The sequence below is a fragment of the Arachis ipaensis genome, chromosome B6, assembly GCF_059453495.1.
Source record: "Arachis ipaensis isolate K30076 ecotype BB chromosome B6, ASM5945349v1, whole genome shotgun sequence".
In the NCBI taxonomy this organism is placed as follows: domain Eukaryota; kingdom Viridiplantae; phylum Streptophyta; class Magnoliopsida; order Fabales; family Fabaceae; genus Arachis; species Arachis ipaensis.
Window position 1 is genome coordinate 33,222,759 of NC_142441.1, and position 27,451 is coordinate 33,250,209.

General features: G+C 39.6%; 1 non-coding gene and 1 pseudogene across 1 annotated transcript; one reads left to right on the top strand and one right to left on the bottom strand.

Moving 5' to 3' along the window:
• LOC107646828 (uncharacterized) lies at positions 1-24,844 on the top strand (annotated as a pseudogene).
• LOC148555085 (small nucleolar RNA R71) lies at positions 19,127-19,234 on the bottom strand. Its single transcript, XR_015886423.1, has one exon. It is a non-coding gene; the product is annotated as a small nucleolar RNA R71 (small nucleolar RNA).
• Positions 24,845-27,451: the final 2,607 nt, after the last annotated feature.

A 27,451-nucleotide genomic window follows, 5' to 3' on the forward strand; every position in this document is an offset into this window, starting at 1 on the left:
ATGGCACCGAAATACATACTGGAGAACTGGAGCAAGAACATAAAGAGAAGGTACACACACATCAAGAGCAGCCAAGACGAGCCTCTACTGGAGCCGAGAAGCAAGAGATTCGACGATTTGGTGTTTCGGTCGCATAATATATGCGAATTTGCATCAGAGTCTGAGGAGCTGATCGGAATTCTGCACCGGAAATTTGACAATGTGATGGCCAAGATGCAAGAATATCAAGAGAGAAGCAAAGGAAAAAATTTGTTATCCCACGAAGAAGCGACGGGAACGACCTTCAAAGCCTGCCACGTGTCAGAACAAGAGGCCGGTCCAAGAACAGACTGGGATCAAACCTGGAAAAAAAGATCTCAAACACCACGAAGAAAAAGAAAAAGCCATCTCCAAGCGAGGTAATATTGAGATTAGGCTTAGGCAAACATTCATTTGTACATTTTTCTAATATATGATTTATTTTCTCTTTTTGCAGTTAAACCCTTTAGACAGCGGATCAATGATTCAGTCAAGCTCCAGCTTTTACAATGCACCGGATATGAATTATCCCGGAGAGGATTATAGGAGTTTCAGTTTTTACTAACATAAATTTTCTTTCATCTATGAGCAAATTTCGGTTCACTGAAGTTATAGGAGGGTTAATTTCTTACTGCTGTTAGTCTTTATTGAATAGTCACTTTTTTTTGTTTTTGATATTAGCTTTTGTGAAATTCTTTATTCAAAAGTCACTTTTTTGTTTATTGAATAGTCAAATTATTGTGCTATGTCAGAGAGTTCAGGTGTTTCTGAAACTGAATACTGATATATACATTTGTTTCAAATTATCTCTCTGCTATATTGATGTATGCACTTTTTAAGTTCACTTTGTGTATTAATTTCGGTTCATTTGTTTATTTGGGGTTCTTAATGTTTGATAAACACCCTGATTCCATTCACTATCAACCTGGAATAAAACAACAGCCAGACAGTTCCAATAGATATATACATTAGCATCTCAGATTGACAAGACAAGGACTAATCCATCTTGAATCAGATATAAATATTAACATTAGATATATACATTGACATTAACATTAGATATATACATTAAGATTTATATTAATATTCACATATATACATTAAAGAAGCAGTGTTTGCTTTTTTAAACAAAATAGTATTAATTACAACCAGTCAAACAAAGTATATCCTATTTACTATATATATATATATATATATATATATATATATATATATATCCGCAAACGTGAATTTACAATAAGGGCTGGGGAGGACAGCAGATGGCTTCGGGAGTCTTATTGCTTCAAATGCCCGAATCACTTGGTCTTTGATTTTGTTCAGTTTGTGCAACAGAATATTTGGACCATATTCAAGCTTGAAAGCATTAATCTCTTGCTACATTTTAATTGAAAGGAATTAGTTATATAAGAAATGAATCCAACTGAAATAAGAAATGAAAGAATTTTATTAATTTAGAAACTATGAACTACCTAAAAGTTTTAATATTTTGGATTTCACTAAATAAATATAGTAGTTATTTTAAATGTTATAATCTTTCAGATCTCACTAAATAAATATAGTAGTTATTTTAAAAAAACTGTATTAAAATATTAAGATACAAATCAGTTTTTTAATTATTGAGTTCTACCATATAAATTAAACAATAATACAAATTTTAATTTTAAAAGATTTAAATTTTAAAATAACTACTATAGATTTAAACTATTAAATTCTTAAATATATAATAAACAATAATTTGATAAACTCATTCAAATAAAAAAATTTCACTATAAAAAATTACAATTTGAAAATATAAAATTTTAAAATACAAATTACAAAATAACTTTATAATAATTTAATTATTTTTATTATTTTATATAAAGAGAATAGTGTTTTTTAAGGTCTAAAAAATAATATTAAAATTAGTACTATTAAAAAATATTTCAAATTTAATATTATGAAGAAATAATAAAAGAAATTTATATAAGGACTAATTTGATTAATTTTTAAAATTTTAGGATGAAAATGACTTACGTCTAGACTTTCAGGGACTATTTTGATTATAAATAACTTTTTTACATGTCAAGTGACACGTGACGTACTAGGTGTCACTGACCTGACACATCAACCAATCATCTTGTGACACGTGTCATTAACCTACCATGTTATCATGCCACGTGGCACTTAACGTGACATGTCATCATCTAACTAACGGAAGAACTAATTTCACTTACGTTTTATCTTTCAAGAACTAATATGAGTAAAAAAATCTTTTGAGAATTAATTTGAAGAATGAATAATTTTTTAGGAGTTAAGCCTCAAAGTGGTCTCTGAAGTTGCACTCGAGCTTCATAGTAGTCCCTGAACTTAAAAGTTACCCATATTCATCCCTGAAGTTGCACTGTGGGACTCAGACTCGTCCTTCCAGCACATTTCGTCCATCTGGTGCTATCGGAAAGCTGAGTTGGCCTCCTTCGGGATACGTTGGCAAAGAAACGGCTAGCTGACATGGTAGAGTAAAATGTTCTGATTCAATTTGGTCCCTCAATTCAAATTAAAAACCCTAATCCCCAATTTTGAAGAACCATCTCCACAGTGATCACACTCTTCTCTTCTCTTCGGTTCTCTTCTCTTGTCTTCTCCATCTTCAAAGCCAAACGGTTATGGCTAGCGCGAGTAACGCAGCTGGGAGCTCGAACAACCCATGATCATTTTCCCCCCTTTTTTTTTCCGCTTATAATCTTATGTTATTTAGGGAACTACAAACAAGCAACTGCCAATTAGTTTGGTATTACCTGTTATATGTAAATCCATGAGTAGGCTTGCCTATTATACAGTCTTGGGCATTATGTGATTTTGTTCTTATCAGATGTTAGCTAAATATACTGATCATGTATTTCACTTTTGGTGCAGTATTAAATTAATTTTCTTGTTTAGCCACCTTATGAGGAGCTGATTTTGCGAGTTGCTGATTTATTGGATTTTTGTTCTGAGTTTACCAAGCATGGATTTCATTAGACTGCCCATACCCAGGGTGCTTCTTTTGTGTTATGAAGGAAGGGAATCCAAGCAAACGTAGAGCAAATATACTGAAATTCTTTCGGGAACTTCCATCTCAGGATGATGATGGTCAGGTGCTTCCTATTAGTGGCTTGTGGAACACGACAATGACGCATCCAAATGACCCTGAATTCATAGAGCTAGGAATTTTTGAATGCATGGCTACTCTAATATGGAAGGGACTGAAGAATCGGTGCTGGCTTTTTCACGACCAAAATATTTACATTCCTTATTATGCAGCTCATATAATTGGTTCCTACACAATGAATATGGAAGAATTTGCTGAAAGTGCTGTGCATGCTGGGGTCATTCTTGCTCTAGTTGAGCAGAGAGTAGCAATACAAGCTTTAGGACATTTAGCTACATATGCCAGCACTTTTCCCACTGTAGCAAGTCCTGGTGAAATTCTTAAGCTCTCTATTCAGTTAGCAATGAGTTCCTTGGAAATAGTTTATTCGCACTTTTATCAATATGTTGATAGAAGGCTAAGTTATCACCGTGATTTGCTTACACGTGGCATGGGTTGTGTTAAAATAGAGTCCAGGAAGGCTGAGGAATGGGCTAGTCAGTTGCAATGTTGGTAGAGGACCTATTGCCAGTTGCTCCAGTATTATTGAAGCTTTGTGTAATATTGCACAGTCTTCAGATGATTGGTAGTATATGGCAGTTGATTGTCTTCTATGGCTTCTTCAAGATCCCAATACATGTCACAAGGTAAAAATTTTCAGTGTAGCATTAGCAGCTCATTCTGATATGATACTTAATCGCATCAATTGAGCTTGTTTGCATAAATGAGCTTTAAGAAACACAACTGGTGTCTGGAAAAGAATGCATTTGAACATGTGAATGAAAGTATATTCTTATCCCTTAAGCGTAACTTCGTTTAAATTAAAGCAAATAAATAGACAAAAGTAAAAGCCATGATGCTAAAATCTCGAGGCCTTTAATAATCATTATACTGCACTTGACCCATGGTGCACCTTCAGACTAAAATCTATCGCTACCACAATGCTTTTGTCTTATATATGTTCTTTTGTGTGTGAGTGTCAAACTTTTCAATTCCTAAATTTCACTAATTAATTTCATCCTTAAGCGTAAAGGGTTAAGAAGAGTTAAGTAACAATTTTATTATGGATATCAATTCACTTGAATGTCTAAAAGCATTGCTGTAGGGCAATAATCTTTTGAGCTTATGATTATATGTTGGCTGCTTTAGACAAATTACTAGTTACTATCTAAAATTGTTACCAAGGAAGGTGCCTGGTCCTTGTCAAGTTGTCAGGACATGATGAGCGGATAATTTATACGCTTTTTGGCATTATTTTTACATAGTTTTCAGTATAATTTAGTTAGTTTTTAGTATATTTTTTTATTAATTTTTAAATAAAAATCACATTTTTGGACTTTACTATGAGTTTGTGTGTTTTTCTATGATTTCAGGTATTTTCTGGCTGAAATTGAGGGACTTGAGCAAAAATCAGATTCAGAGGTTGAAGGAGGACTGCAGATGCTGTTGGATTCTGACCTCCATGCACTCAAAGTAGATTTTCTGGAGCTACAGAACTTCAAATGGCGCGCTCTCAATTGCGTTGGAAATTAAACATCTAGGGCTTTCCATCAATATATAATAGTCCATACTTTTCCCGAGTTTAGACGATGCAAACTGGCATTGAACGCCAGTTCCATGCTGCATTCTGGAGTCAAACGCCAGAAACAGGTTGCAAAGTGGAGTTAAACGCCAGAAATAGGTTATAAACTGGCGTTCAACTCCAAGAAAGACCTCTACACGTGTAAAGCTCAATGCTCAGCCCAAGCACACACCAAGTGGGCCCCAGAAGTGGATTTCTGCATCATTTACTCATTTCTGTAAACCCTAGTAACTAGTTTAGCATAAATAGGACTTTTTACTATTGTATTTACATCTTTGGATTATCTTTTGATCCTTTGATCATGTTTAGGGGGCTGGCCTCTCGGCCATTCCTGGACCTTGTTCTTATGTATTTTCAATGGTAGAGTTTCTACACACCATAGATTAAAGTGTGGAGCTCTGCTGTTCCTCATGAATTAATACAAAGTACTATCGTTTTTTTTATTCAATTCAAGCTTATTCCGATTCTAAGATATTCATTCGCACCTCAATATGAATGTGATGATCGTGACAGTCATCATCATTTCCAACTTATGAACGCGTGCCTGACAACCACTTCCGTTCTACCTTAGATTGAATGAGTATCTCTGGGATTCCTTAATCAGAATTTTCGTGGTATAAGTTAGAATCCATGGACTGCCATTCTTGAGATCCGGAAAGTTTAAACATTGTCTGTGGTATTCCGAGTAGGATCTGGGAAGGGATGGCTGTGACGAGCTTCAAACTCGCGAGTGCTGGGTGTAGTGACAGACGCAAAAGGATCAATGGATCCTATTCCAGTATGATCGAGAACCGACAGATGATTAGTGTTCATACCCTAGGTCGAGCTACCCGACCTGGGATGATTGGCGACAAAGCGACCAACCTCTTCAGGTCAGGCTACCCGACCTCTTCTCAAAGAGGTCGGCCAAATCAACAAAAGAGCCCAGTAAAGGGCCCAAATAGAGGAACGCGACCCAAATCCAAAGGCAATCCAAGCCTATAGAGATAAAGGTGGTTCCCTTGAAGATAAGCTGACTTCACCCAAAATAAAGATAAGATAAGATAAGATAACTAACTTATCTTATCAGAAAGGTCAGCACCATCTACTATAAATACACTGGAGCACCCAGGTATAACTCATACTCTGATTCTACATAAAACCTGTTTAATACCCATGCTAACTTAAGCAACAGAGTCTGTTGCAGGTATCCCCACCTTCCGGTGGCCAAGGATCAGCAGTGCTGTAAGTCCAACAAGTCGGATACAACAGCTCCGGCCGTCATCAGTCGGCCGGACACGCTATCTCCGACCAGTACAGAAAATCTCGTCCGAGATCGACCTCCAGTTTCAGGTAACCCTCGGAACATTGGCACCGTTGCCGGGGATCCTGGAAGTCATCCCAACACCATGGTGGATGGCCATGACAACGACCACGATTCAGATCTAGAAAACAGAACGCCGCACAAGAACGCGGACACTACATTGAAGGATGCTCTGGAATCCAACGGGGATAAAAACTCATCAAATCCCGGGGTAATAGAAGCACTTCAAGATCGCTTAAAGCAACTTGAAAAAGAAACCCAACAACAATGAGAGGTTGGAAAGGATCTACAAAGAGAGGTACGGCGGCGTCGAGAATTGGAAGATAAACTACTGCAACTAGAAGCCGATCTCAAATCAAAAGCTCCTCGGACCGCTCCTGAGGAAAATTCACGCAAAGAACAAGATCCATTCACCAGGGAAATCATGAAAACTAAAATTCCAAAAGACTTCAAACTCCCGGATATGATTTTGTATGATGGCACCACAGATCCCAACCATCATCTCAGCAATTTTAGAAGCAGAATGTACCTCACCGACACCTCAAATGCCGTTCGCTGTAAAGCCTTTCCAACAACTCTCACGAAGATAGCAATCAGATGGTTCGACAACCTACCTCCCAAGTCCATCTCAAACTTTGACGACCTGGCCAAAAAGTTCCTGGCTAGATTTTCCATCCAGAAAGATAAGGCCAAGCACGCTCCCAGTTTACTAGGGATCAAGCAAGGAGATTGGGAGAGCCTCCGCAACTACATGGAAAGATTCAACAAAACATGCATGGACATACAAAGCTTACCAACAGAGGCCGCCATCATGGTACTCATCAACGGCCTACGAGAGGGACCTTTTAGCCAATCTATATCAAAGAAGTACCCTACCTCCTTAGACGAAGTCCAAGAGCGAGCAGAAAAATATATCAACATGGAAGAAAATGCTCGGTTGGGAGAAACCTCGAAATCTGGGACCCCCTACCGAGATAAAGACAAGGAATCCAAAAGGAAAGAAGATCGACAAGGGGAGAAAATAAAAAAATACCATAATTACACTCCTCTCAGGGCATCCCTGGTCGACGTATATAAAGAAGTCTGCCATACGTAGAAAATCCCCCAAGCACAGCCACTCAAAGGCAAAAGGGGAGGAGGAAACCGGAAGGAATACTGTGAATACCATCGAGTCCGAGGGCACTCCACCAACGAGTGCTTCGACTTAAAAAATATCATAGAAAAATTGGTGAGAGAAGAAAAATTAGATCGATTTCTGGCTACCCGAGATGATGACCAAAGAAAGAGACGAAGGGACGAAGATGCCGGACGAACTGAACGATCACCTCAGACACCAGAGAGACACGTCCACATGATACACGATGGATTCGCAGGAGGTGGGATCTCCAAATCATCTCACAAAAGATATCTCAAAGAAGTATATCATGTCGAGGGAAAGGAGGAAGCACCCGACATCCCTACGATAACATTCACTAAAGAGGACGCATCTGGCATCATCCCGGGACACGACGATCCCATGGTCATCACTATCATATTGGCGAACGCTAATCTACATCGCACATTAATAGACCAAGGGAGCTCCGCCGACATCTTATTCAAAACTGCCTTCGACAAGCTCGGCTTGGGGGAAAGGGAGCTTAAGGCATACCCGAACAGCTTGTTCGGACTGGGAGATACCCCAGTACAACCACTAGGATACGTATCACTACACACAACCTTCAGAAAAGGGAACCAATCCAAGACGCTCAAGATAGACTACATTGTGGTCGACGTGAGTTCAGCCTACAATGCCCTAATAGGTCGGACCACATTAAATCAACTTGGCGCAATAGTCTCGACCCCACATCTATGCATGAAATTCCCAACTGCAGAAGGGATAGCTACAATAAAAGCGGATCAAAAGATGGCGCGCCGCTGTTATAATGAAAGTCTAAACCTCAGAGGCAGAGGAGAAGAGTTTTATACAATTGAGCTTGGTGGAGTTCAGTGACGAAAAGAACTCTGTCCGCAGCCAGAAGGCGAGATAGAGAAGGTTCAGATCGGAGACACCTCGGACAAAATAACTAATATCGGGACGATCCTAAGAGGAGACTTAAAAGAATTACTGATACAATTCTTACGTGATAATGTCGATCTCTTCACATGGAAAGCCGCAGACATGCCAGGCATAGACCCCAAGCTAATGTGCCACAAGTTGGCGGTCTATCCAGGATCTCGGCCGGTGCAGCAGAGACGAAGAAAACTTGGGTCAGACCGATCCCAAGCTGTGGAAGAGTAGGTACAGGCACTACTGGAGGCAGGATTCATAAGAGAAGTCAAGTACCCACTATGGCTAGCCAACGTCGTCTTGGTGAAAAAATCAAATGGGAAGTGGTGATTGTGTACCGATTACACCGATCTCAACAAAGCCTGCCCAAAAGATCCTTACCCACTCCCAAGTATCGACGCTCTGGTAGATGCTTCCTCCGGGTATAGATACCTCTCGTTTATGGACGCATACTCGGGATACAACCAAATCCCCATGTATCCACCAGATCAAGAAAAGACCTCGTTTTTAATGCCGAAAGCAAATTACTGCTACATCGTGATGCCCTTCGGTCTCAAGAACGCGGGAGCTACTTATCAAAAGCTGATGAATAAAGTCTTCTCAGACCACATTGGAAAAATCATGAAAGTCTATGTGGACGACATGTTGATAAAAACACAAAGCGAAGATACATTATTGTCCGACCTGGCTCAAGTATTCAACACTATAAGGAAGCACGACATGCGACTCAATCCTACAAAATGCACCTTTGCGGTGGAAGCAGGCAGATTCCTAGGTTTCATGCTCACACAAAGAGGAATTGAAGCAAACCCGGATAAATGCCAAGCTATACTCAACATGAAGAGCCCCACCTGTGTCAAAGAAGTGCAGCAACTCAACGGGAGATTGGCCGCCCTATCCAGATTTTTAGCAGGGGCAACGATAAGATCTCTCCCCTTCTATGCTACTTTAAGGAAGGGAAAGCAGTTCGAATGGACGACAGAAGGTGAACAAGCCTTCCAAGACTTCAAGGAGTTCTTAGGACGGCCGCCTATCTTATCTCGACCACGAGAAGGAGAACCGGTCATATTATATCTCGCAGTAGGAAGCCAGGCAATAGCCTCTGCACTAGTCAGAGAAGACAAAAGTGGGCAACAACCCGTCTACTTCATTAGTAAAGCGCTACACGGATCCGAGTTGAACTACCAGAAAATAGAAAAATTTGCCTACACCCTCATTCTAACGTCTCGACGACTTCGCCCGTACTTCCAGGCTCACACCATTAGGGTTCGAACCAACTAGCCCATAAAAGGAATATTGCAAAAAACAGATCTGGCAGGCAGAATTTTACAATGGACAGTCGAGCTATCCGAGTTCGACCTCCAATATGAAGCTCGGACGGCCATCAAATCACAATATCTGGCCGACTTCATCGCAGAATTCACAGATGCCCTGAAAATTCCCACATAATGGAATCTCTATATGGACGGTTTTTCAAATAAGACTGGAAACGGCACAAGTGTGATAATAGAAAGCAACCAAGGAACCCAAGTTGAGCTATTCCTCAAGTTCGGGTTCCCGGCTTCAAACAACCAGGCAGAATATGAAGCGTTATTAGCTAGTTTGAAGCTGGCTAAAGAGGTTGGAGCTTAAAAACTCAACATCTACAGTGATTCACAAGTAGTCACCTCACAGATAACGGGGAGCTACCAAGCCAAAGATCCCACCATGAAAAAGTATTTGGATAAAACCAAAGAACAGCTCGGACTCCTCGGGGAATATAAGATCTGCCACATACCCCGCGAACAAAATGCCCGAGCTGACGCACTCTCGAAACTAGCCAGCACCAAACCAGGGGGCAACAATAGAAGCCTCATCCAAGAAATGCTACAGAACTCGTCAATCTCGGAAGAAGAAAAGATCCTAGCCATAACAGATCGGGATCAAGGATGGATGACTCCCATAATTAACTACCTCAAAGCAGAAACACTCCCCACGGACGAAAAAGAGGCGAAGAGGTTAAAACGGGAGGCTCAGTACTACACCATCATAAACAACACCCTATATAAAAGAGGGATCTCAATACCACTACTAAAATGTGTGCCGACCTCCAACACAAGGGAAGTTTTAGAAGAAGTACACAGTGGTATTTGTGGCAATCATCTCGGGGCACAAGCTCTTACCAAAAAGGTACTGCGGGCGGGATTCTACTGGCCAACCCTACAGAAAGAAGCTATAGAATTTGTAAAGACATGTCCACCATGTCAGAAACATGCCAACTTCCACATCGCCCCGCCAGAAGAGCTCATCAGTGTAACCTCGCCTTGGCCATTTGCAAAATGGGGACTTGATCTTCTCGGACCCTTTCCCCAGGGATCAGGACAAGTAAAATTCCTCATAGTCGGAGTAGACTATTTTACAAAATGGATTGAGGCAGAGCCCCTAGTCAATGCCACCACTCAAAGAAGCCGGAAATTCCTATACAGGAACATTGTCACAAGGTTTGGGGTTCCATACTCCATCACTACAGACAATGGCACTCAATTCACAGACGCAGGCTTCAGGAGACTAGTAGCCGACTTGAATATAAAGCACCAGTTCACCTCCGTCGAACACCCTCAAGCCAATGGACAGGCAGAAGCTGCCAACAAAGTCATATTGGCTGGGTTGAAATGGAGACTACAAGATGCAAAAAGGGAGCTTGGGCCGAAGAACTTCCACAAGTCCTATGGGCATATCGAACAACGCCACACTCCACCACAAACGAATCACCCTTTCGACTAGCATATGGAGTGGAGGCAATGATCCCAGTAGAGATCGAGGAAGGGTCATCCAGAGTAGTCCACTACAATGAGGAAGCAAACTCCCAACTTCAGAGGGAAGAGCTTGACCTACTACCTGAAATCCAAGAAAGAGCTCGGATCAGGGAAGAAGCACTAAAGCGTCGAATGGCTTCCAGATATAATCAAAGGGTAGTGCCGAGAGGTTTCGCAGAGAAAAATCTCATCCTAATCCGAAATGATATTGGAACAACTCGACCAGGAGAAGGAAAGTTGGCAGCAAACTAGAAAGGACTCTACCGAGTTGTAAAAGTACTTGGGAAGGGCTACTACAGACTGTGCGAACTCGATAGACGAGAGCTTCCCAGATCATGGCACACCTGCAACCTAAGAAGGTACTACAGCTAGAAAAAGTAAAAAATCTCACTATTGGATGCACTCTTTTTCCTGAAAAGGTTTTTTAATGAGGCACCAAGTTGAGACTCAAACACTATTCAACATAAAGGGATGAGAAATTCCCACATGTATATATTTGCACTTTCCTTTGAATAAAATATATATTAGATATTCGACAAGTTTTCAAGATGCATTAATCTGAAGCATTCATCGTCCGATTATAAAGCAACAGATCGGCAGAAAGTGAATAACAATTTCACTGCACGATCACGATAAAGATAATCGTCCGATAAAGGTGAAAACGCGATTCACCCAAAAGACGATCTAAAGATAGCAACCACTTTCTACAAATCGGCAAAGATGAACACAGAATAATGTAAGAAGTTATCGAAAGTGATCCGAAAAAGAACCTGACGAGGTCTTATGGATTGCTAAATAATAACTTAAAGACTGGCCGACGTTAAGAAGTCAGACCAAGTCAACCCAAGTTATAAGTAAACCCTGGAAAGAGGTCTGGCCAACCCTATTAAAGAGGATTACTTTAACTTAGAAAGGCCCGACATGACAAAGTCAGCCCAAAATGAAAAGTTATAAAAGTAGTCCCTGAAAGAGACCAGACAAAGGTCCAAAAAAGAGGACTACAAAAATAACTTAGAAAGAGGACGACGCAAGGAAGTCGACCTCCTACAAACAAGTTATAAAAGTAATCCTTGAAAGATACCTGACAAAGGTCCAAGAAAGAGGATTACAAAAATAACTTAGAAGAGATCGACCTAACGAAGTCGGTCTCCTACAAAAACAAAAGTTATAGAAGTAATCCCTGAAAGAGACCTGACAAAGGTCCAAGAAAGAGGATTACAAAAATAACTTAGAAGAGATCGACCTAACGAAGTCGGTCTCCTACAAAAACAAAAGTTATAGAAGTAATCCCTGAAAGAGACCTGACAAAGGTCCAAGAAAGAGGATTACAAAAATAACTTAGAAGAGATCGACCTAACGAAGTCAGTCTCCTACAAAAACAAAAGTTATAGAAGTAATCCTTGAAAGAGACCTGACAAAGGTCCAAAAAAGAGGATTACAAAAATAGCTTAGAAAGAACCGACATGATGAAGTCGGCCCAACCAAGCTACAAAGTTATAAAAAGTAATCCATAAAAGAGACCCACCAAGGTCCAACTAAAGAATGGATTACTAAAGATAACTGAGAAAAATCGACACGATGACGTCGGCCAATTACAAAATAATTTGGAATAAGACGACGTAAAGAAGTCGGTTATGGACTAAGGATCCACAGCTCAAAGAGACTGAGCAGCAAGGAGTTAAGACAGATGCAAACAAGCGTGACACAAAATAAACAAACTTCAGGGTCAAACCCAAAAACTTAGGAGCTACTTGCCGTGTTTTGTTTTAATGGGTTGCTAAAAGCAACCAAAAAGAGTGTCATCAAAAGATACCAACCACAAAATAAAGAGTTAAAAGCCCACAAGCCGGGCCAACTACACAGATATCTAAAAACTAAAGATCAGAAGACCTTTTAATAGCATCAGTCCGAGGAGAAGGAGGGCGAGCCTGGAGAGGAATAGCATCCACAGTACCATCGTCCCGGTTTAAGATCTGGCAGTCAGGATCAGAAGCAGGAAGGCCGACCTCAGCAGGAGGAACAGTAGGAGTTGACACCTTGGCAGAAGGAACAGGCAGAGGTTCAACATCATCATCATCCTCATCATCAGGGACAACCTTACCATCCCTGACGACATTCTCCAGGCTGAAGAGAGTGAGGTCAGCCTCGGGAGCAATAATCCGAACCTGCTCCTTCAGGTTCTCGTAAGCAGCAATCACACTGCCAACGAGATGACCTTGGAGCTCAGAGTAATCAGCTCGGGCATTCTCCAACTCCTCCCTTAGGCGCACCACCTCCCGATATGATGTCACATAACTGTCCTTATGTCTCATAGCCGTATCCTCGGCCAGCCTCACCGAAGCCGCCAGAGAGAGGGAACTCGCCTTCTCATTCTCCAGATCCTTCTCCAACTTGGCTACCTTTACCTCAAGCTCCTCCTTCAGGCCCTTCATCCGGTCGAACTCCTGTTTAGCCTCCTCCATAAATTCCTTAGTGGCATGGAGAGGAAGATTCTGAGCAGTTCGGTATAAGGCAGCCCCCATGTATGCCATTTTAACACTGTTTCGGGTCATAAAATCCAGATGGCAAAGGATTGACACATCATCCATAGGGAGGGTACCGTAGGGACCGATCTGCTGATCTACAAATTCGATTGCATTAAAATCAGGGGCGTCAAGGTTGAAGACCTCAGTTGTTTTTGTTTCTTATTGGGAGGAGCACCAGAAGTAGCAGCTGAAGACCGTGGAGGCTCGGCCAGACGAACCCGAGGAGTCGGGATCACTTTCCTCGGCCCAGGAGAACTTGGCACGGGCGGCTTCACTTGCACTTGGGAAGATCCCTCCCCGGCTGCCTTGGCCGAGATGTTTTGAGCAGTAGCAGCCTTCTTCGCCTTCTTGTAGGCCTTCATGGAATCATTATTTTTTGACATCTTTAAAAATACAAAATTAACCACAAAAGACAAGTTACAACATAGGAGAAGAAAAGCTCAGAAGCAAATATAAAAACAAAGCAGTTCGAACCAAAGATGGATCACTCAAAAATCTCTTCGTATCCAGATGGGATGGTTTCCCCCACAAATCTTCAAGAACAATTACAAAGGCCCGCTCAACCTCATTAAGCATCTCCCATGTATAACGTGGCACTCTCACATTCTTTTGCCACTCTAGAGGAAAAGCAGGCTCGTCATTTTCATCAAGAAAAAAGGGGCGGACCCCTCAACAGCACGGACTCGGAAGAAATAGTTCTTAAAATCTTTAAATGACTCATCATACATGGCAAAAACTTTATGTCCCTAGGCCGATCTGAAAGAAACCCAGGAAGCTTTCTTTTTCGAGGAACCTCCGGTTTTGGCCGAGACAAAAAGATAAAGGAAAAGAGTTTCAGAAGGTGTTATGCCTAACTCTTGGCAAAGCAGTTGAAATATTTTGATAAAACCCCAGGAATTCGGATGAAGCTGGGATGGAGCAATGTTACATGACCACAATAGGTCGGTTTCAAAAGCGGTAAAAGGAAAAGTAAAGTCTAACTGATTGAAGAAGTATTCGTAAGCATAGAAGAAGGGACGCTCCCCCTCGACGAAAGTAGAAAAGCAAGCCCTCTCATCAGAATAAGGAGCTACAAGTTCATAATCCTTCTCCCGGGCATTGCTACTACAAATCCTATGATGCCTCCTCAGTTCTACACAAAATTCAGCATCCACGATAGAGACACACATTAGGACAAGGGAGTCCAGCCAATCAGACATCCCCTCGGGAACTTTGGAAGACACCTCTACAAGGTTATTGCGAGAAGACATGATGCCGACTAATCCTACAAATAAGAAAAGAAGATTGGATTACTAAAAAAATATCTCGGACGAGGGGCAAAACAACTCGACAAAAATGACACAGGCAAACACATAGGAAAGGAAAACCCCAAGACTCAAACCAAAGTCCTGGGGCATCCTTTGGAGGCAGAAACAAGGCAAGGTTTTAGGAAATCCCTACAGCTTACATCCCAGCATTCATCAAAAGAAGGTCTCAAATAACGCAAAAGAAGCAAAAATCACCAAAGTCACTATCTTTCTACAGTTTTACCAACAAAAAGGGCATAACAAACACCAAAAAGCCGAAAGCAGGAAAATCGTCAAAGATACAACCTTTTTTCAGAATCAAGCAAAAACCATCATCAAAGGCGCAAGCAGAAACAACAACAACATGCAAAAGCCCTAAAAAAGATTCAAGCAACAAGAAAAGCAAAAAGATTCGCACAAAAAACGAAGAAATTCCAGAGCACGCAATAATCAGGCACGGTAAAAGCAGAAAGATCCAAACTTTCTCTGAGCAAAAATCAAACTTTCTAAAACCAGACATATAAAGAAACAGAGGAAGAAAAATCGAACCTGGAGAATAGAAGAAAACCTCGAAAAGAAGCTGAAGAGCAGAAGCAACAAAGCCACCCCTCAAAGTGGAAGCTGCGAAGATGGAAGGAGAAATCTGGAAATCACCCCTCTTCTACAGAAAGCAGTAGCAGAACAGACGTTGCAGAAAGGAACTACGAACTCCAGGCAAGAAACAGAAAATGAGAGAGTAAAGGGAGAAGTTACGAAGAAAGAGCGAAGAAGAGAAACCGTTTTTGATTGAGAAATTCAAAATAAAAAGCCAAGAGAAAACGGGGCAATTAATACTAATTAATGAAGGTATTAAACCCTCTCACGTTCCCAAGAATAAAGCGCTGATATAAAAGCGCGCGCTTTTAGAGGAAAACGTTCTACATTCAAAAGATTCTACAAAAGGAAGAAATCAACAAAATACTTGAGTTTGGCTTCGTCAGAGAAGGACCGAAGTCAAAGACTCGACCTTAACAAAAAGACCGAACTCAAACAGGGGCACTGTTCATACCCTGGGTCGAGCTACCCGACTTGGGATGATTGGCGACAAAGCGACCAACCTCTTCAGGTCAGGCTACCCGACCTCTTCTTAAAGAGGTCGGCCAAATCAACAAAAGAGCCCAGTAAAGGGCCCAAATAGAGGAACGCGAGCCAAATCCAAAGGCAATCCAAGCCTATAGAGATAAAGGCGGTTCCCTTGAAGATAAGCTGACTTCACCCAAAATAAAGATAAGATAAGATAAGATAACTAACTTATCTTATCAGAAAGGTCAGCACCATCTACTATAAATACACTGGAGCACCCAGGTATAACTCATACTCTGATTCTACATAAAACCTGTTTAATACCCATGCTAACTTAAGCATCAGAGTCTCTTGCAGGTACCCCCCACCTTCCGGTGGCCAAGGATCAGCAGTGCTGTAAGTCCAACAAGTCGGATACAACAGCTCTGGCCGCCATCAGTCAGCCGGACACGCTATCTCCGACCAGTACAGAAAATCTCGTCCGAGATCGACCTCCAGTTTCAGGTAACCCTCGGAATAATTAGCCATGCAGTGACAACGCATTGGACCATTTTCACTGAGAGGACAGGATGTAGCCATTGACAACGGTGATGCCTAACATACAGCTTGCCATAGAAAGGAGTATGAATGATTGGATGAAGATAATAGGAAAGCAGAGGTTCAGGGGGAACAAGCATCTTCATACGCTTATCTGAAATTCTCACCAATGAATTACATAAGTATCTCTATCTTTAAATTTACGTTTTATTTATCTTTTAATTATTAAATCTCCATGATCAATTGAATCCGCCTGACTGAGATTTATAAGGTGACCATAGCTTGCTTCAAGCCGACAATCTCCGTGGGATCGACCGTTACTCACGTAAGGTTTATTACTTGGACGACCCAGTGCACTTGCTGGTTAGTTGTGCGAAGTTGTGACAAAGAACTAAGATTATGAACGTGCGTATTGAGTTTTTAGCGCCGTTACCAAGGAATGGAACCGTCACGATTTTTGCGCACCAAGTTTTTGGCGCCGTTGCCGGGGATTGTTTGAGTTTGGACAACTGACGGTTCATCTTGTTGCTCAGATTAGGTAAATTTATTTTAATTTTAACCTTTTTGTTTTTATTATTCTTATTTTCGAAAAAAAATAAAATAAATAAATAAATAAATAAATATTTTCAAAAAAAATATATTCTTATTCGGAATTTTTAAGAATGAATTCTAGTGTTTCATGAAGCATGTTGAAGCCTGGCTGGCTGTAAAGCTATGTCTAAATTCTTTTGGACTGAGGCTTCCTCCTCACATGCTTGAATTATGTATGCAGAAGCTTGGCTGGCTATTGGCCATGTCTAGTGTTTTGGACCGGAGCTTTCACTGAAAGCTTGGCTGGCTAGTAAGCCATGTCTAATTTCTGGACTGGAGCTTTAGACTAACACTGCAAGATTCCTGAAATTCCTATTAAAAATTTTGAAATCCTTATTTTGCTTTTTCCAAATAATTTTCGAAAAATCCAAAATTTTTTTTAAAAATCATAAAATAAAAAATATTTTTATATTTCTTGTTTGAGTCTAGAGTCAATTTTTAAGTTTGGTGTCAATTTCATCTTTTTAATTTTCTAAAAAAATTATTTTTGAAAATTTCATGCATTGCATTCTTCATGATTTTCAAGTCGTTCTTGGCTAGTCTTCTTGTTTGATCTTCATATTTTCTTGTTTTGTGTCTTTCCTTGTTTTTCATATGCATTCTTGAATTATTAATGTCTACAGAATAAAAATTTTTAAGTTTGGTGTCTTGCATGTTTTCTTGTCTTGAAAATTTTTCAAAAATAAGTTCTTGGTGTTCATCTTGACATTCAAAGTATTCTTGGTGTTCATCATGACATTCATAGTGTTCTTGCATGCATCACATGTTTTGATCCAAAATTTTCATGCATTGAGTCTTTTTTATGTTTTTCTCTCTCATCATTAAAATTCAAAAAAAATAAAAAAAATATCTTTCCCTTTTTCACTCATAAATTTTCGAAAATTTGACTTGACTTTTTCAAAAATTTTCAAAATCTAGTTGTTTCTTATGAGTCAAATCAAAATTTCAATTTAAAAATTCTATCTTTTTCAAATCTTTTTCAAAAATAAAATCTTTTTCATTTTTCTCTCATAATTTTCGAAAATTTCAAATTGATTTTCAAAAATCTTTTTCTTATTTTCATTTCATATTTTCGAAATTAATGCTAACAATTAATGTGATTAATTCAAAAATTTTAAGTTTGTTACTTGCCTAGTAAGAAAGGTTCAATCTTTAAACTCTAGAATCATATCTTTTTAGTTTCTTGTTAGTCAAGTAATCAACTTTAATTTTCAAAATCAAATCTTTTTAAATTTCTTTTTCAAAATAAATTTCAATCACATCTTTTTCAAAATCAATTTCAAAATCTTATCTAACTTCTTATCTTTTCAAATTTGATTTTCAAATCTTTTTCAATTAACCACTTGACTTTTTAATTGATTCTTATCTTTTTCAAAACTACCTAACTAATTCTCTCTCTAATTTTCGAAAATCCCTTCCCTCTTTTTCAAAAATTCCTTTTTAATTAATTAATTGTTTTAAAAATTTAATTTAATTTAATTTCAATTTTAATTTTCAAATTTTAAATATTTTTATTCCAATTTAATTAATTTTCGAAATTCCCTCTCTCTCATCTCCTTCTATTTATTTATTCATCTACTAACACTTTTCTTCCACCCAAAATTCGAACACCATCTTCCTCTCTTTGTTCGAGTTTTTCTCTTCTCCTTCTTACATTCTTCTCTTCTTATACTCACATAAAGGAATCTCTATACTGTGACATAGAGGATTCCATATTTTCTTTTGTGTTCTCTTCTTTTTCATATGAGCAGGAACAAGGATAAGAACATTCTTGTTGAAGCTGATCCTGAACCTGAAAGGACTCTGAAGAGGAAGCTAAGGGAAGCCAAAGCACAACTCTCTGGAGAAAATCTGACAGAAATTTTCGAAAAAGAAGAAAACATGGCCGAAAATAATAACAATGCAAGGAAGATGCTTGGTGACTTTACTGCACCAAATTCCAATTTACATGGAAGAAGCATCTCATTTCCTGCCATTAGAGCAAACAACTTTGAGCTTAAACCTCAATTAGTTTCTCTGATGCAACAGAACTGGAAGTTTCATGGACTTCCATCTGAAGATCCTTTTCAGTTCTTAACTGAATTCTTGCAGATCTGTGATACTGTTAAGACCAATGGGGTTGATCCCGAGGTCTACAGGCTTATGCTTTTCCCATTTGCTGTAAGAGACAGAGCTAGAGTATGGTTGGACTCTCAACCTAAAGATAGCCTGAACTCTTGGGATAAGCTGGTCACGGCTTTCTTAGCCAAGTTCTTTCCTCCTCAAGAGCTTAGCAAGCTTAGAGTGGATGTTCAAACCTTCAAACAGAAAGAAGGTGAATCCCTCTATGAAGCTTGGGAGAGATACAAGGAACTGACCAAAAAGTGTCCTTCTGACATGCTTTCAGAATGGACCATCCTGGATATATTCTATGATGGTCTATCTGAGCTATCAAAAATGTCACTGGACCATTCTGCAGGTGGATCCATTCACCTTAAGAAAACGCCCGCAGAAGCTCAAGAACTCATTGACATGGTTGTAAATAACCAGTTCATGTACACTTCTGAAAGGAATCCTGTGAATAATGGGATGCCTATGAGGAAGGGAGTTCTTGAAATTGATACTCTAAATGCCATATTGGCTCAGAATAAAATATTGACTCAGCAAGTCAATATGATCTCTCAGAGTCTGAATGGATTGAAGGAATCATCCAACAGTACTAAAGAGGCATCTTCTGAAGAAGAAGCTTATGATCCTGAGAACCCTGCAATAGCAGAGGTGAATTACATGGGGGAACCCTATGGAAACACCTATAATCCCTCATGGAGAAATCACCCAAATTTCTCATGGAAGGATCAACAAAAGCCTCAACAAGTCTTTAACAATGGTGGAAGAAACAGGTTCAGCAATAGCAAGCCTTTTCCATCATCCACTCAGCAACAGACAGAGAATTCTGAGCAGAATCCATCTAGCTTAGCAAATATAGTCTCTAATCTATCTAAGGCCACTTTAAGTTTCATGAATGAAACAAGGTCCTCCATTAGAAATTTGGAGGCACAAGTGGGCTAGCTGAGTAAAAGAGTCACTGAAACTCCTCCTAGTACTCTCCCAAGCAATACAGAAGAGAATCCAAAAAGAGAGTGCAAGGCCATTGATTTAACCATCATGGCCGAACCTACAAGGGAGGGAGAGGACGTGAATCCTAGTGAGGAAGACCTCCTGGGACGTCCAGTGATCAACAAGGAGTTTCTCTTTGAGGAACCAAAGAAATCTGAGGCTCATCTAGAGACCATAGAGATTCCATTAAACCTCCTTATCCCCTTCATGAGCTCTGATGAGTATTCTTCTTCTGAAGAGAATGAGGATGTTACTGAAGAGCAAGTTGCCAAGTACCTTGGTGCAATCATGAAGCTGAATGCCAAATTATTTAGTAATGAGACTTGGGAAGATGAACCTTCCTTGCTCATCAATGAACTGAGTGATCTGGATCAACTGACATTGCCTCAAAAGAAATAGGATCCTGGAAAGTTCTTAATACCTTGTACCATAGGCACCGTGACCTTTGAGAAGGCTCTATGTGACCTTGGGTCAGGGATAAACCTCATGCCACTCTCTATAATGGAGAAACTGGGAATCTTTGAGGTGCAAGCTGCCAGAATCTCATTAGAGATGACAGACAACTTAAGAAAATAGGCTTATGGACAAGTAGAGGACGTGCTAGTAAAGGTTGAAGGCCTTTACATCCCTGCTAATTTCATAATCTTAGATACTGGGAAGGATGAGGATGAATCTATCATCCTTGGAAGATCCTTCCTAGCCACAGCAAGAGCTGTGATTGATGTGGACAGAGGAGAATTGATCCTTCAACTGAATGAGGATAACCTTGTGTTTAAAACTCAAGGATCTCCTTCTGTAACCATAGAGAGGAAGCATGAAAAGCTTCTCTCACTGCAGAGTCAACCAAAGCCCCCCACAGTTAAACTCTAAGTTTGGTGTTGGGAGGTTCCAACAATGCTCTGAACATCTGTGAGGCTCCATGAGAGCTCACTGTCAAGCTATTGACATTAAAGAAGCGCTTGTTGGGAGGCAACCCAATGTTATCTAATTATATTTATTTATTTTCTATTGTTATTTTATGTTTTCTTTAGGTTGATGATCATGTGAAGTCACAAAAACTGCTGAAAAATCAAAAGCATAATGAAAAATAGAATGAAAAATAGCACACCCTAGAGGAGAGCAGTCTGGCTTTTAAACGCCAGAAACAAGCATCTGTCTGGCGTTTAACACCAGAAACAGGCACCAAGCTGGCGTTTAATGCCAGAAGCAAGCATCTACCTGGTGTTAAACGCCAGAAACAAGCTACATTTGGGCGTTTAACGCCAGAAACAGGCAGCAGTCTGGCGTTAAATGCCAAGATTGCACAGCAAGGGCGTTTTACACGCCTAATTGGAGCAGGGATGTTAAGTCCTTGACCCCACTTGATCTGTGGACCCCACAGGATCCCCACCTAACCTTATTCTCTCCTCTTCATACCTTTTCATAAATCTCTTCCCCAAATACCCTTCACCAATCACTTCAATCACTCTTTCCCATCACCCCCTCACCACTCACATCCATCTTCTCTCCCCCACTCCTATATAAACCCCTCATTCCTTCTTCATTTTCACACAACACAACCCTAAATTCACCCTTAGCCGAAAACACCTCACCCTCCATCTCCTCCATTTTCTTCTTCTTCTACTATTTTTCTTTCTTCTTTTGCTCGTGGATGAGCAAACCTTCTAAGTTTGGTGTGGTAAAAGCATTACTTTTTATTTTTCCATAACCATCTAGGACACCTAAGGCCAGAGACATTCTCATTGAAGAGGACAAGCCCATCACTAAGAAAAGGATGGAGCAAATAAGAGATCATGGACCTCAACAAGAGCATGAGGAAATTCCTCATTATGAAAACCCTGAGATGCCTCAGGGGATGCACTTTCCTCCATAAAACTATTGGGAGCAAATCAACACTTCCCTAGGAGAATTAAGCTCCAACATGGGACAACTAAGGATGGAGCACCAAGAGCATTCCATCATCCTCATTGAAATTAGAGAGATCAAAGAGCTATGATGGAGGAGCAACAAAGACAAGGAAGAGACATAGAAGAGCTCAAAAGCACCATTGGTTCTTCAAGAAGAGGAAGACGCCACCCTCATTAAGGTGGACTCATTCCTTAATCTCCTTGTCTATTTATTTTACTGTTTTTTGATTTTTGAGCTTTATGTTTTATTTATGTTTGTGTCTTATTACATGATCATTATTATTTAAGTGTCTATGCCTTAAAGTTATGAATATGAATCCATCACCTCTCTTGAATGAAAAATGATTTAACTACAAAAGAACAAGAAGTACATGGTTTCGAATTCATCCTTGAAACTAGTTTAATTATTTTGATGTGGTGGCAATACTTTTTGTTTTCTGAATAAATGCTTGAACAGTGCATATGTCTTTTGAAGTTGTTGTTTATGAATGTTAAATATGTTGGCTCTTGAAAGAATGATGAAAAAAGAGAAATGTTATTTGATAATCTGAGAAATCATAAGAATGATTCTTGAAGCAAGAAAAAGCAGTGAATACAAAAGCTTGCAGAAAAAAAAAAGATGGCAAAAATAAAAGAAAAAGAAAAAGAAAAAGCAAGCAGAAAAAGCCAAAAGCTCTTTAAACCAAAAGGCAAGAGCAAAAAGCCAATAGCCCTTAAAACCAAAAGGCAAGGGTAAATAAAAAGGATTCAAGGCTTTGAGCATCAGTGGATAGGAGGGCCTAAAGGAATAAAATCCTGGCCTAAGCGGCTAAACCAAGCTGTCCCTAACCATGTGCTTGTGGCGTGAAGGTGTCAAGTGAAAACTTGAGACTGAGCGGTTAAATTCAAGGTCCAAAGCAAAAAAAAAAGAGTGTGCTTAAGAACCTTGGACACCTCTAATTGGGGACTTTAGCAAAGCTGAGTCACAATCTGAAAAGGTTCACCCAATTATGTGTCTGTGGCATTTATGTATCCGGTGGTAATATTGGAAAATAAAGTGCTTAGGGCCACGGCCAAGACTCATAAAGTAGCCGTGTTCAAGAATCAACATACTGAACTAGGAGAATCAATAACACTATCTGAATTCTGAGTTCCTATAGATGCCAATCATTCGGAACCTCAATGGATAAAGCGAGATGCCAAAACTATTCAAGAGGCAAAAAGCTACAAGTCCCGCTCATCTGATTGGAGCTAAGTTTCATTGATATTTTGGAATTTATAGTATATTCTCTTATTTTTATCCTATTTGATTTTCAGTTGCTTGGGGACAAGCAATAATTTAAGTTTGGTGTTGTGATGAGCGGATAATTTATACGCTTTTTGGCATTGTTTTTACATAATTTTCAGTATAGTTTAGTTAGTTTTTAGTATATTTTTTATTAGTTTTTAAATAAAAATCACATTTACGGACTTTACTATGAGTTTGTGTGTTTTTCTATGATTTCAGGTATTTTTTGGGTGAAATTGAGGGACTTGAGCAAAAATCAGATTCAGAGGTTGAAGGAGGACTACTAATGCTGTTGGATTCTGACCTCCCTACACTCAAAGTAAATTTTCTGGAGCTACAAAACTCCAAATGGTGCACTCTCAATTGCGTTGGAAAGTAGACATCTTGGGCTTTCCAGCAATATATAATAGTCCATACTTTGCCTGAGTTTAGACGACGCAAACTAGCGTTGAACACCAGAAACAGGTTGCAAAGTGGAGTTAAACGCCAGAAACAGGTTACAAACTGTCGTTCAACTCCAAGAAAGATCTCTACACGTGTAAAGCTCAATGCTCAGCCCAATGGGAAGGGATGGCTGCGACGAGCTTCAAACTCGCGAGTGCTGGGTGTAGTGACAGATGCAAAAGGATCAATAGATCCTATTCCAGTATGATCGAGAACCGACAGATGATTAGCCATGCGGTGACAGTGCATTGGACCATTTTCACTGAGAGGACAGGATGTAGCCATTGACAACGGTGATGCCTAACATACAGCTTGCCATAGAAAGGAGTATGAATGATTGGATGAAGATAATAGGAAAGCAGAGGTTCAGGAGGAACAAGCATCTTCATACGCTTATCTAAAATTCTCACCAATGAATTACATAAGTATCTCTATCTTTAAATTTACGTTTTATTTATCTTTTAATTATTAAATCTCCATGATCAATTGAATCCGCCTGACTGAGAGTTACAAGGTGACCATAGCTTACTTCAAGCCGACAATCTCCGTGGGATCGACCGTTACTCACGTAAGGTTTATTACTTGGACGATCCAGTGCACTTGCTGGTTAGTTGTGCAAAGTTGTGACAAAGAACTAAGATTATGAACGTGCGTATTGAGTTTTTAGCGCCGTTACCAAGGAATGGAACCGTCACGATTTCTGCGCACCAGGACACCAATAAATTTGTAAGCCAAATGCATGATAACAATAACCTTTGTCCACTAGATTTTTTTTTACACAATTTCTCCTTATATGCCTGATGCTTTTATTTATTCAAGCACCAGTTATCTGTTTATATGATTTGAGTATTACAAGTTGATTTCCATGTTGGACTTAAAAGTTTCCTGTGTATTATGTAGGTGATTGACAAAGTGGTTCCTGCATTAGTTGACCTTGCCGAAATTACAACTCTTGGCGACCACAAAAAGCTTGGTGATTCCATTGTTGGTGTTATTCAGGACTGCATCCAGTCGCAGGGGTCAGGAAGAAGCTCAATTAGTGGTCACACTAGTAAGCAAATTGAGGACCTATTAAATTCAAAGCAAAGGTTAAAATGGGAAAAGAATATGCCCAAAGAAGATCTACATATTAAGCAGGCTGCAGCTCTGGTGGTCAAGAAACAGATGCGTGTTGCTTGGTTATTTCGAGGGGCAGCTATTAAGCATGAGGGTGTCCGTCGTGAATTGTTCGAGCTCCCAGCTACATTGCTCATGCTGGCTATAATCATTTGGCTTTGAAGTTGGAGACGACAAGAGAAGAAAACTGAAGAGAAGAGAAGAGTGTGAGCACTGTGGAGATGGTTCTTCAAAATTGGGGATTAGGATTTTTAACTTGAATTGAGGGACCAAATTGAATCAGAACAGTTTACTCTGCCATGTCAGCTAGCCGTTTCTTTGCCAACGTGTCACGAAGGAGGCCAACTCAGCTTTTCGGTAGCGGTAGATGGACGGAATGTGCCGGAAGGACGAGTCTAAATCCCGGAGTGCAACTTCAGGGATGAATATGGGTAACTTTTAAGTTCAGGGACTACTATGAAGTTCGAGTGCAACTTCAGGGACCACTTTAAGACGTAACTCAATTCTTTTAGAGACGAATTTGGCCATAGTTGTTCGAACCAACCGATGATCAAACCAGCCAGGCTACTGGGTTACTGGGTCATTGGTTCAACCGGTGGATCACTAGTTGAACCGGTTAACTCGGTCCTATGTAAATAAAAAATAGTAAAAAATTTAAAATTAAAATTTAAAATACATATTTCACTAACATTTTAAGAATATCTAGCTATTTTAAAAGATATGGAACAGGAACAATAAGTATTTTGTTAATTTTAGTCTATCATAAATATTTTATTTTGTTTTTATATTAAAATAACTATTATTTTCAAATTTTAATAATTTATTAATTAATTTATATCTATTATACTATTTTATACTATAAGTATTTATTAAAAAATAATATTAATAGATATTATATAATTATGAAAAGAAAAAAAGTGAGTTTATAACTAAAATCAAAATAAATTAAATAGAAGTAAATTATTTGATGAAAGATATCTATATATATTATAATTTGTAAATAAATTAACAAGAAGTATGATAGCTTGGTGGCTGTGACTAGCACCTTTTTCATTGAGGATAAGGGTTTGAAACCCACTCCAAGCATTTTGAAAAAATTTTAACTTCCAGCGGTTCAGTCGAACCGGTTTCACTGAGTTAGACCGATTTTCACCAGTTCACTACGGGTTTGACCGGTTCGCACCAGTTCTCTACTTTGTTCAGTTCAAGCATCGGACTGGACCGATATAGGGTCCAGTTCACCGGTTTTTTGGTCCCACCTAGCACTTTTAGTTAAACTCCTTAATTTGGACATTTGGTGAGCTCTTTGTCATGGTGGCTTGTACTTGAACTCATCCTGAAACTTCCATCAATGCTTGGACTTCCAATAATCTTCATCATTCTCAAGTGAATTTGCCAAGCCTTGAGGGAGTTCTTCACAAGCTTTGAGCTTCCAAAGTCGATCCTCTTGTATGCCCGGATCCCAAGTTGATCATCGTTGTTCCAACCGAGTGACAGACAGTCTGAATTCTCTACAGAGTACCAAACTCTTCTCTTGGACCCAATCAATTGATCACTAGTCCAACCCTTGCATTTAGCTCTTGAAGTATCAACCTTGATGAGCTTTGATTTGCAACTCCAACCACTAAACATCCTTTTTTTACGCTTAATGCCACAAAGCCTCCTAAGTTGACCATCCGTTTCAAGAATACCATACTCAAGTGGGATAGGAAGGCGAATAGAGATAAGTCTTACCCACTCAAATGAAGGAGTAGATGGCCACCTAGGTGGAGAAGTCTCCAACGTTCTTGACAAAGCGTACTCAACTCCTGTCAACCTTTTCCGAAGGACTTCCACTTCTACATCATTCTCAGACTTAATCAGAGAAGGGTCTTCATATTCAAGGGATTCATTTGCGGATGCAGATTCATCACTAGGAGGACTTGATTCATGATCCTCATCACCAAGGGAACTTGCTTCTTGATCTATCCCATCCAAGTCTTCATAGGGAATATGCCATGGAGGTTGTGCACTAGCCTTCTTGACATCAATTTCAATCTTCTTGGAGGAATAATCTAGAACTTTAGATTCCCATGGAGGTTCAGCGTCTCCTAAGTCTTCAACCACTTCTTCCTCTTTAACTGTTATGGCTTCCTCCACTTGTTCCAATACAAAATCACGTTCCTCATTCCCCATCGGAGTTTCTAGTGTCTCATTCATGCTACGCTCTTCTAATGATTCCCCACATGTAGCCATGGGAGTTCTTTGAGTGTTGACATACAGAGAGGCTAAATTACCTACTACCTCAGTCAAGGTAGCTATGAATTCTTGTGTCATCCTTTGCGTCTCTCTTTGCTCTTGAAGAACAACACTCAAAGTATCATTCATTGAAGATTGGGGTGGATATGAGAGTTCATTACTTGGGAGGAAAGGTTCATGATAAGAGGGTGGTTCATCATAATAGGGATGTGGTGGTTCAATACTCTCCATCTTTTCCACTTGTTGTACAACACACTTCAATCCCTTGTTCTCAGGTTGAGATTCTTTGGCCATGAGAGCTTCGTGTGCTTTCTGGTTTCCCACTTGCTCCAATTGATGAAGAGTTGCTTGAAATTTATCCAGTGTCTCCTTGAGACGATCCCTTGACTCTTGTTCCTCTTAGATAACATAATTAAGATCATATGGCTCTTGGATTGATGGATATAGACATGGTGTATATGGAGGTGGTGGTTCTTGGAAGTAATTGTGTTAGAATTGGGGTGGTTCTATATATGGTTCATATGGCTCATA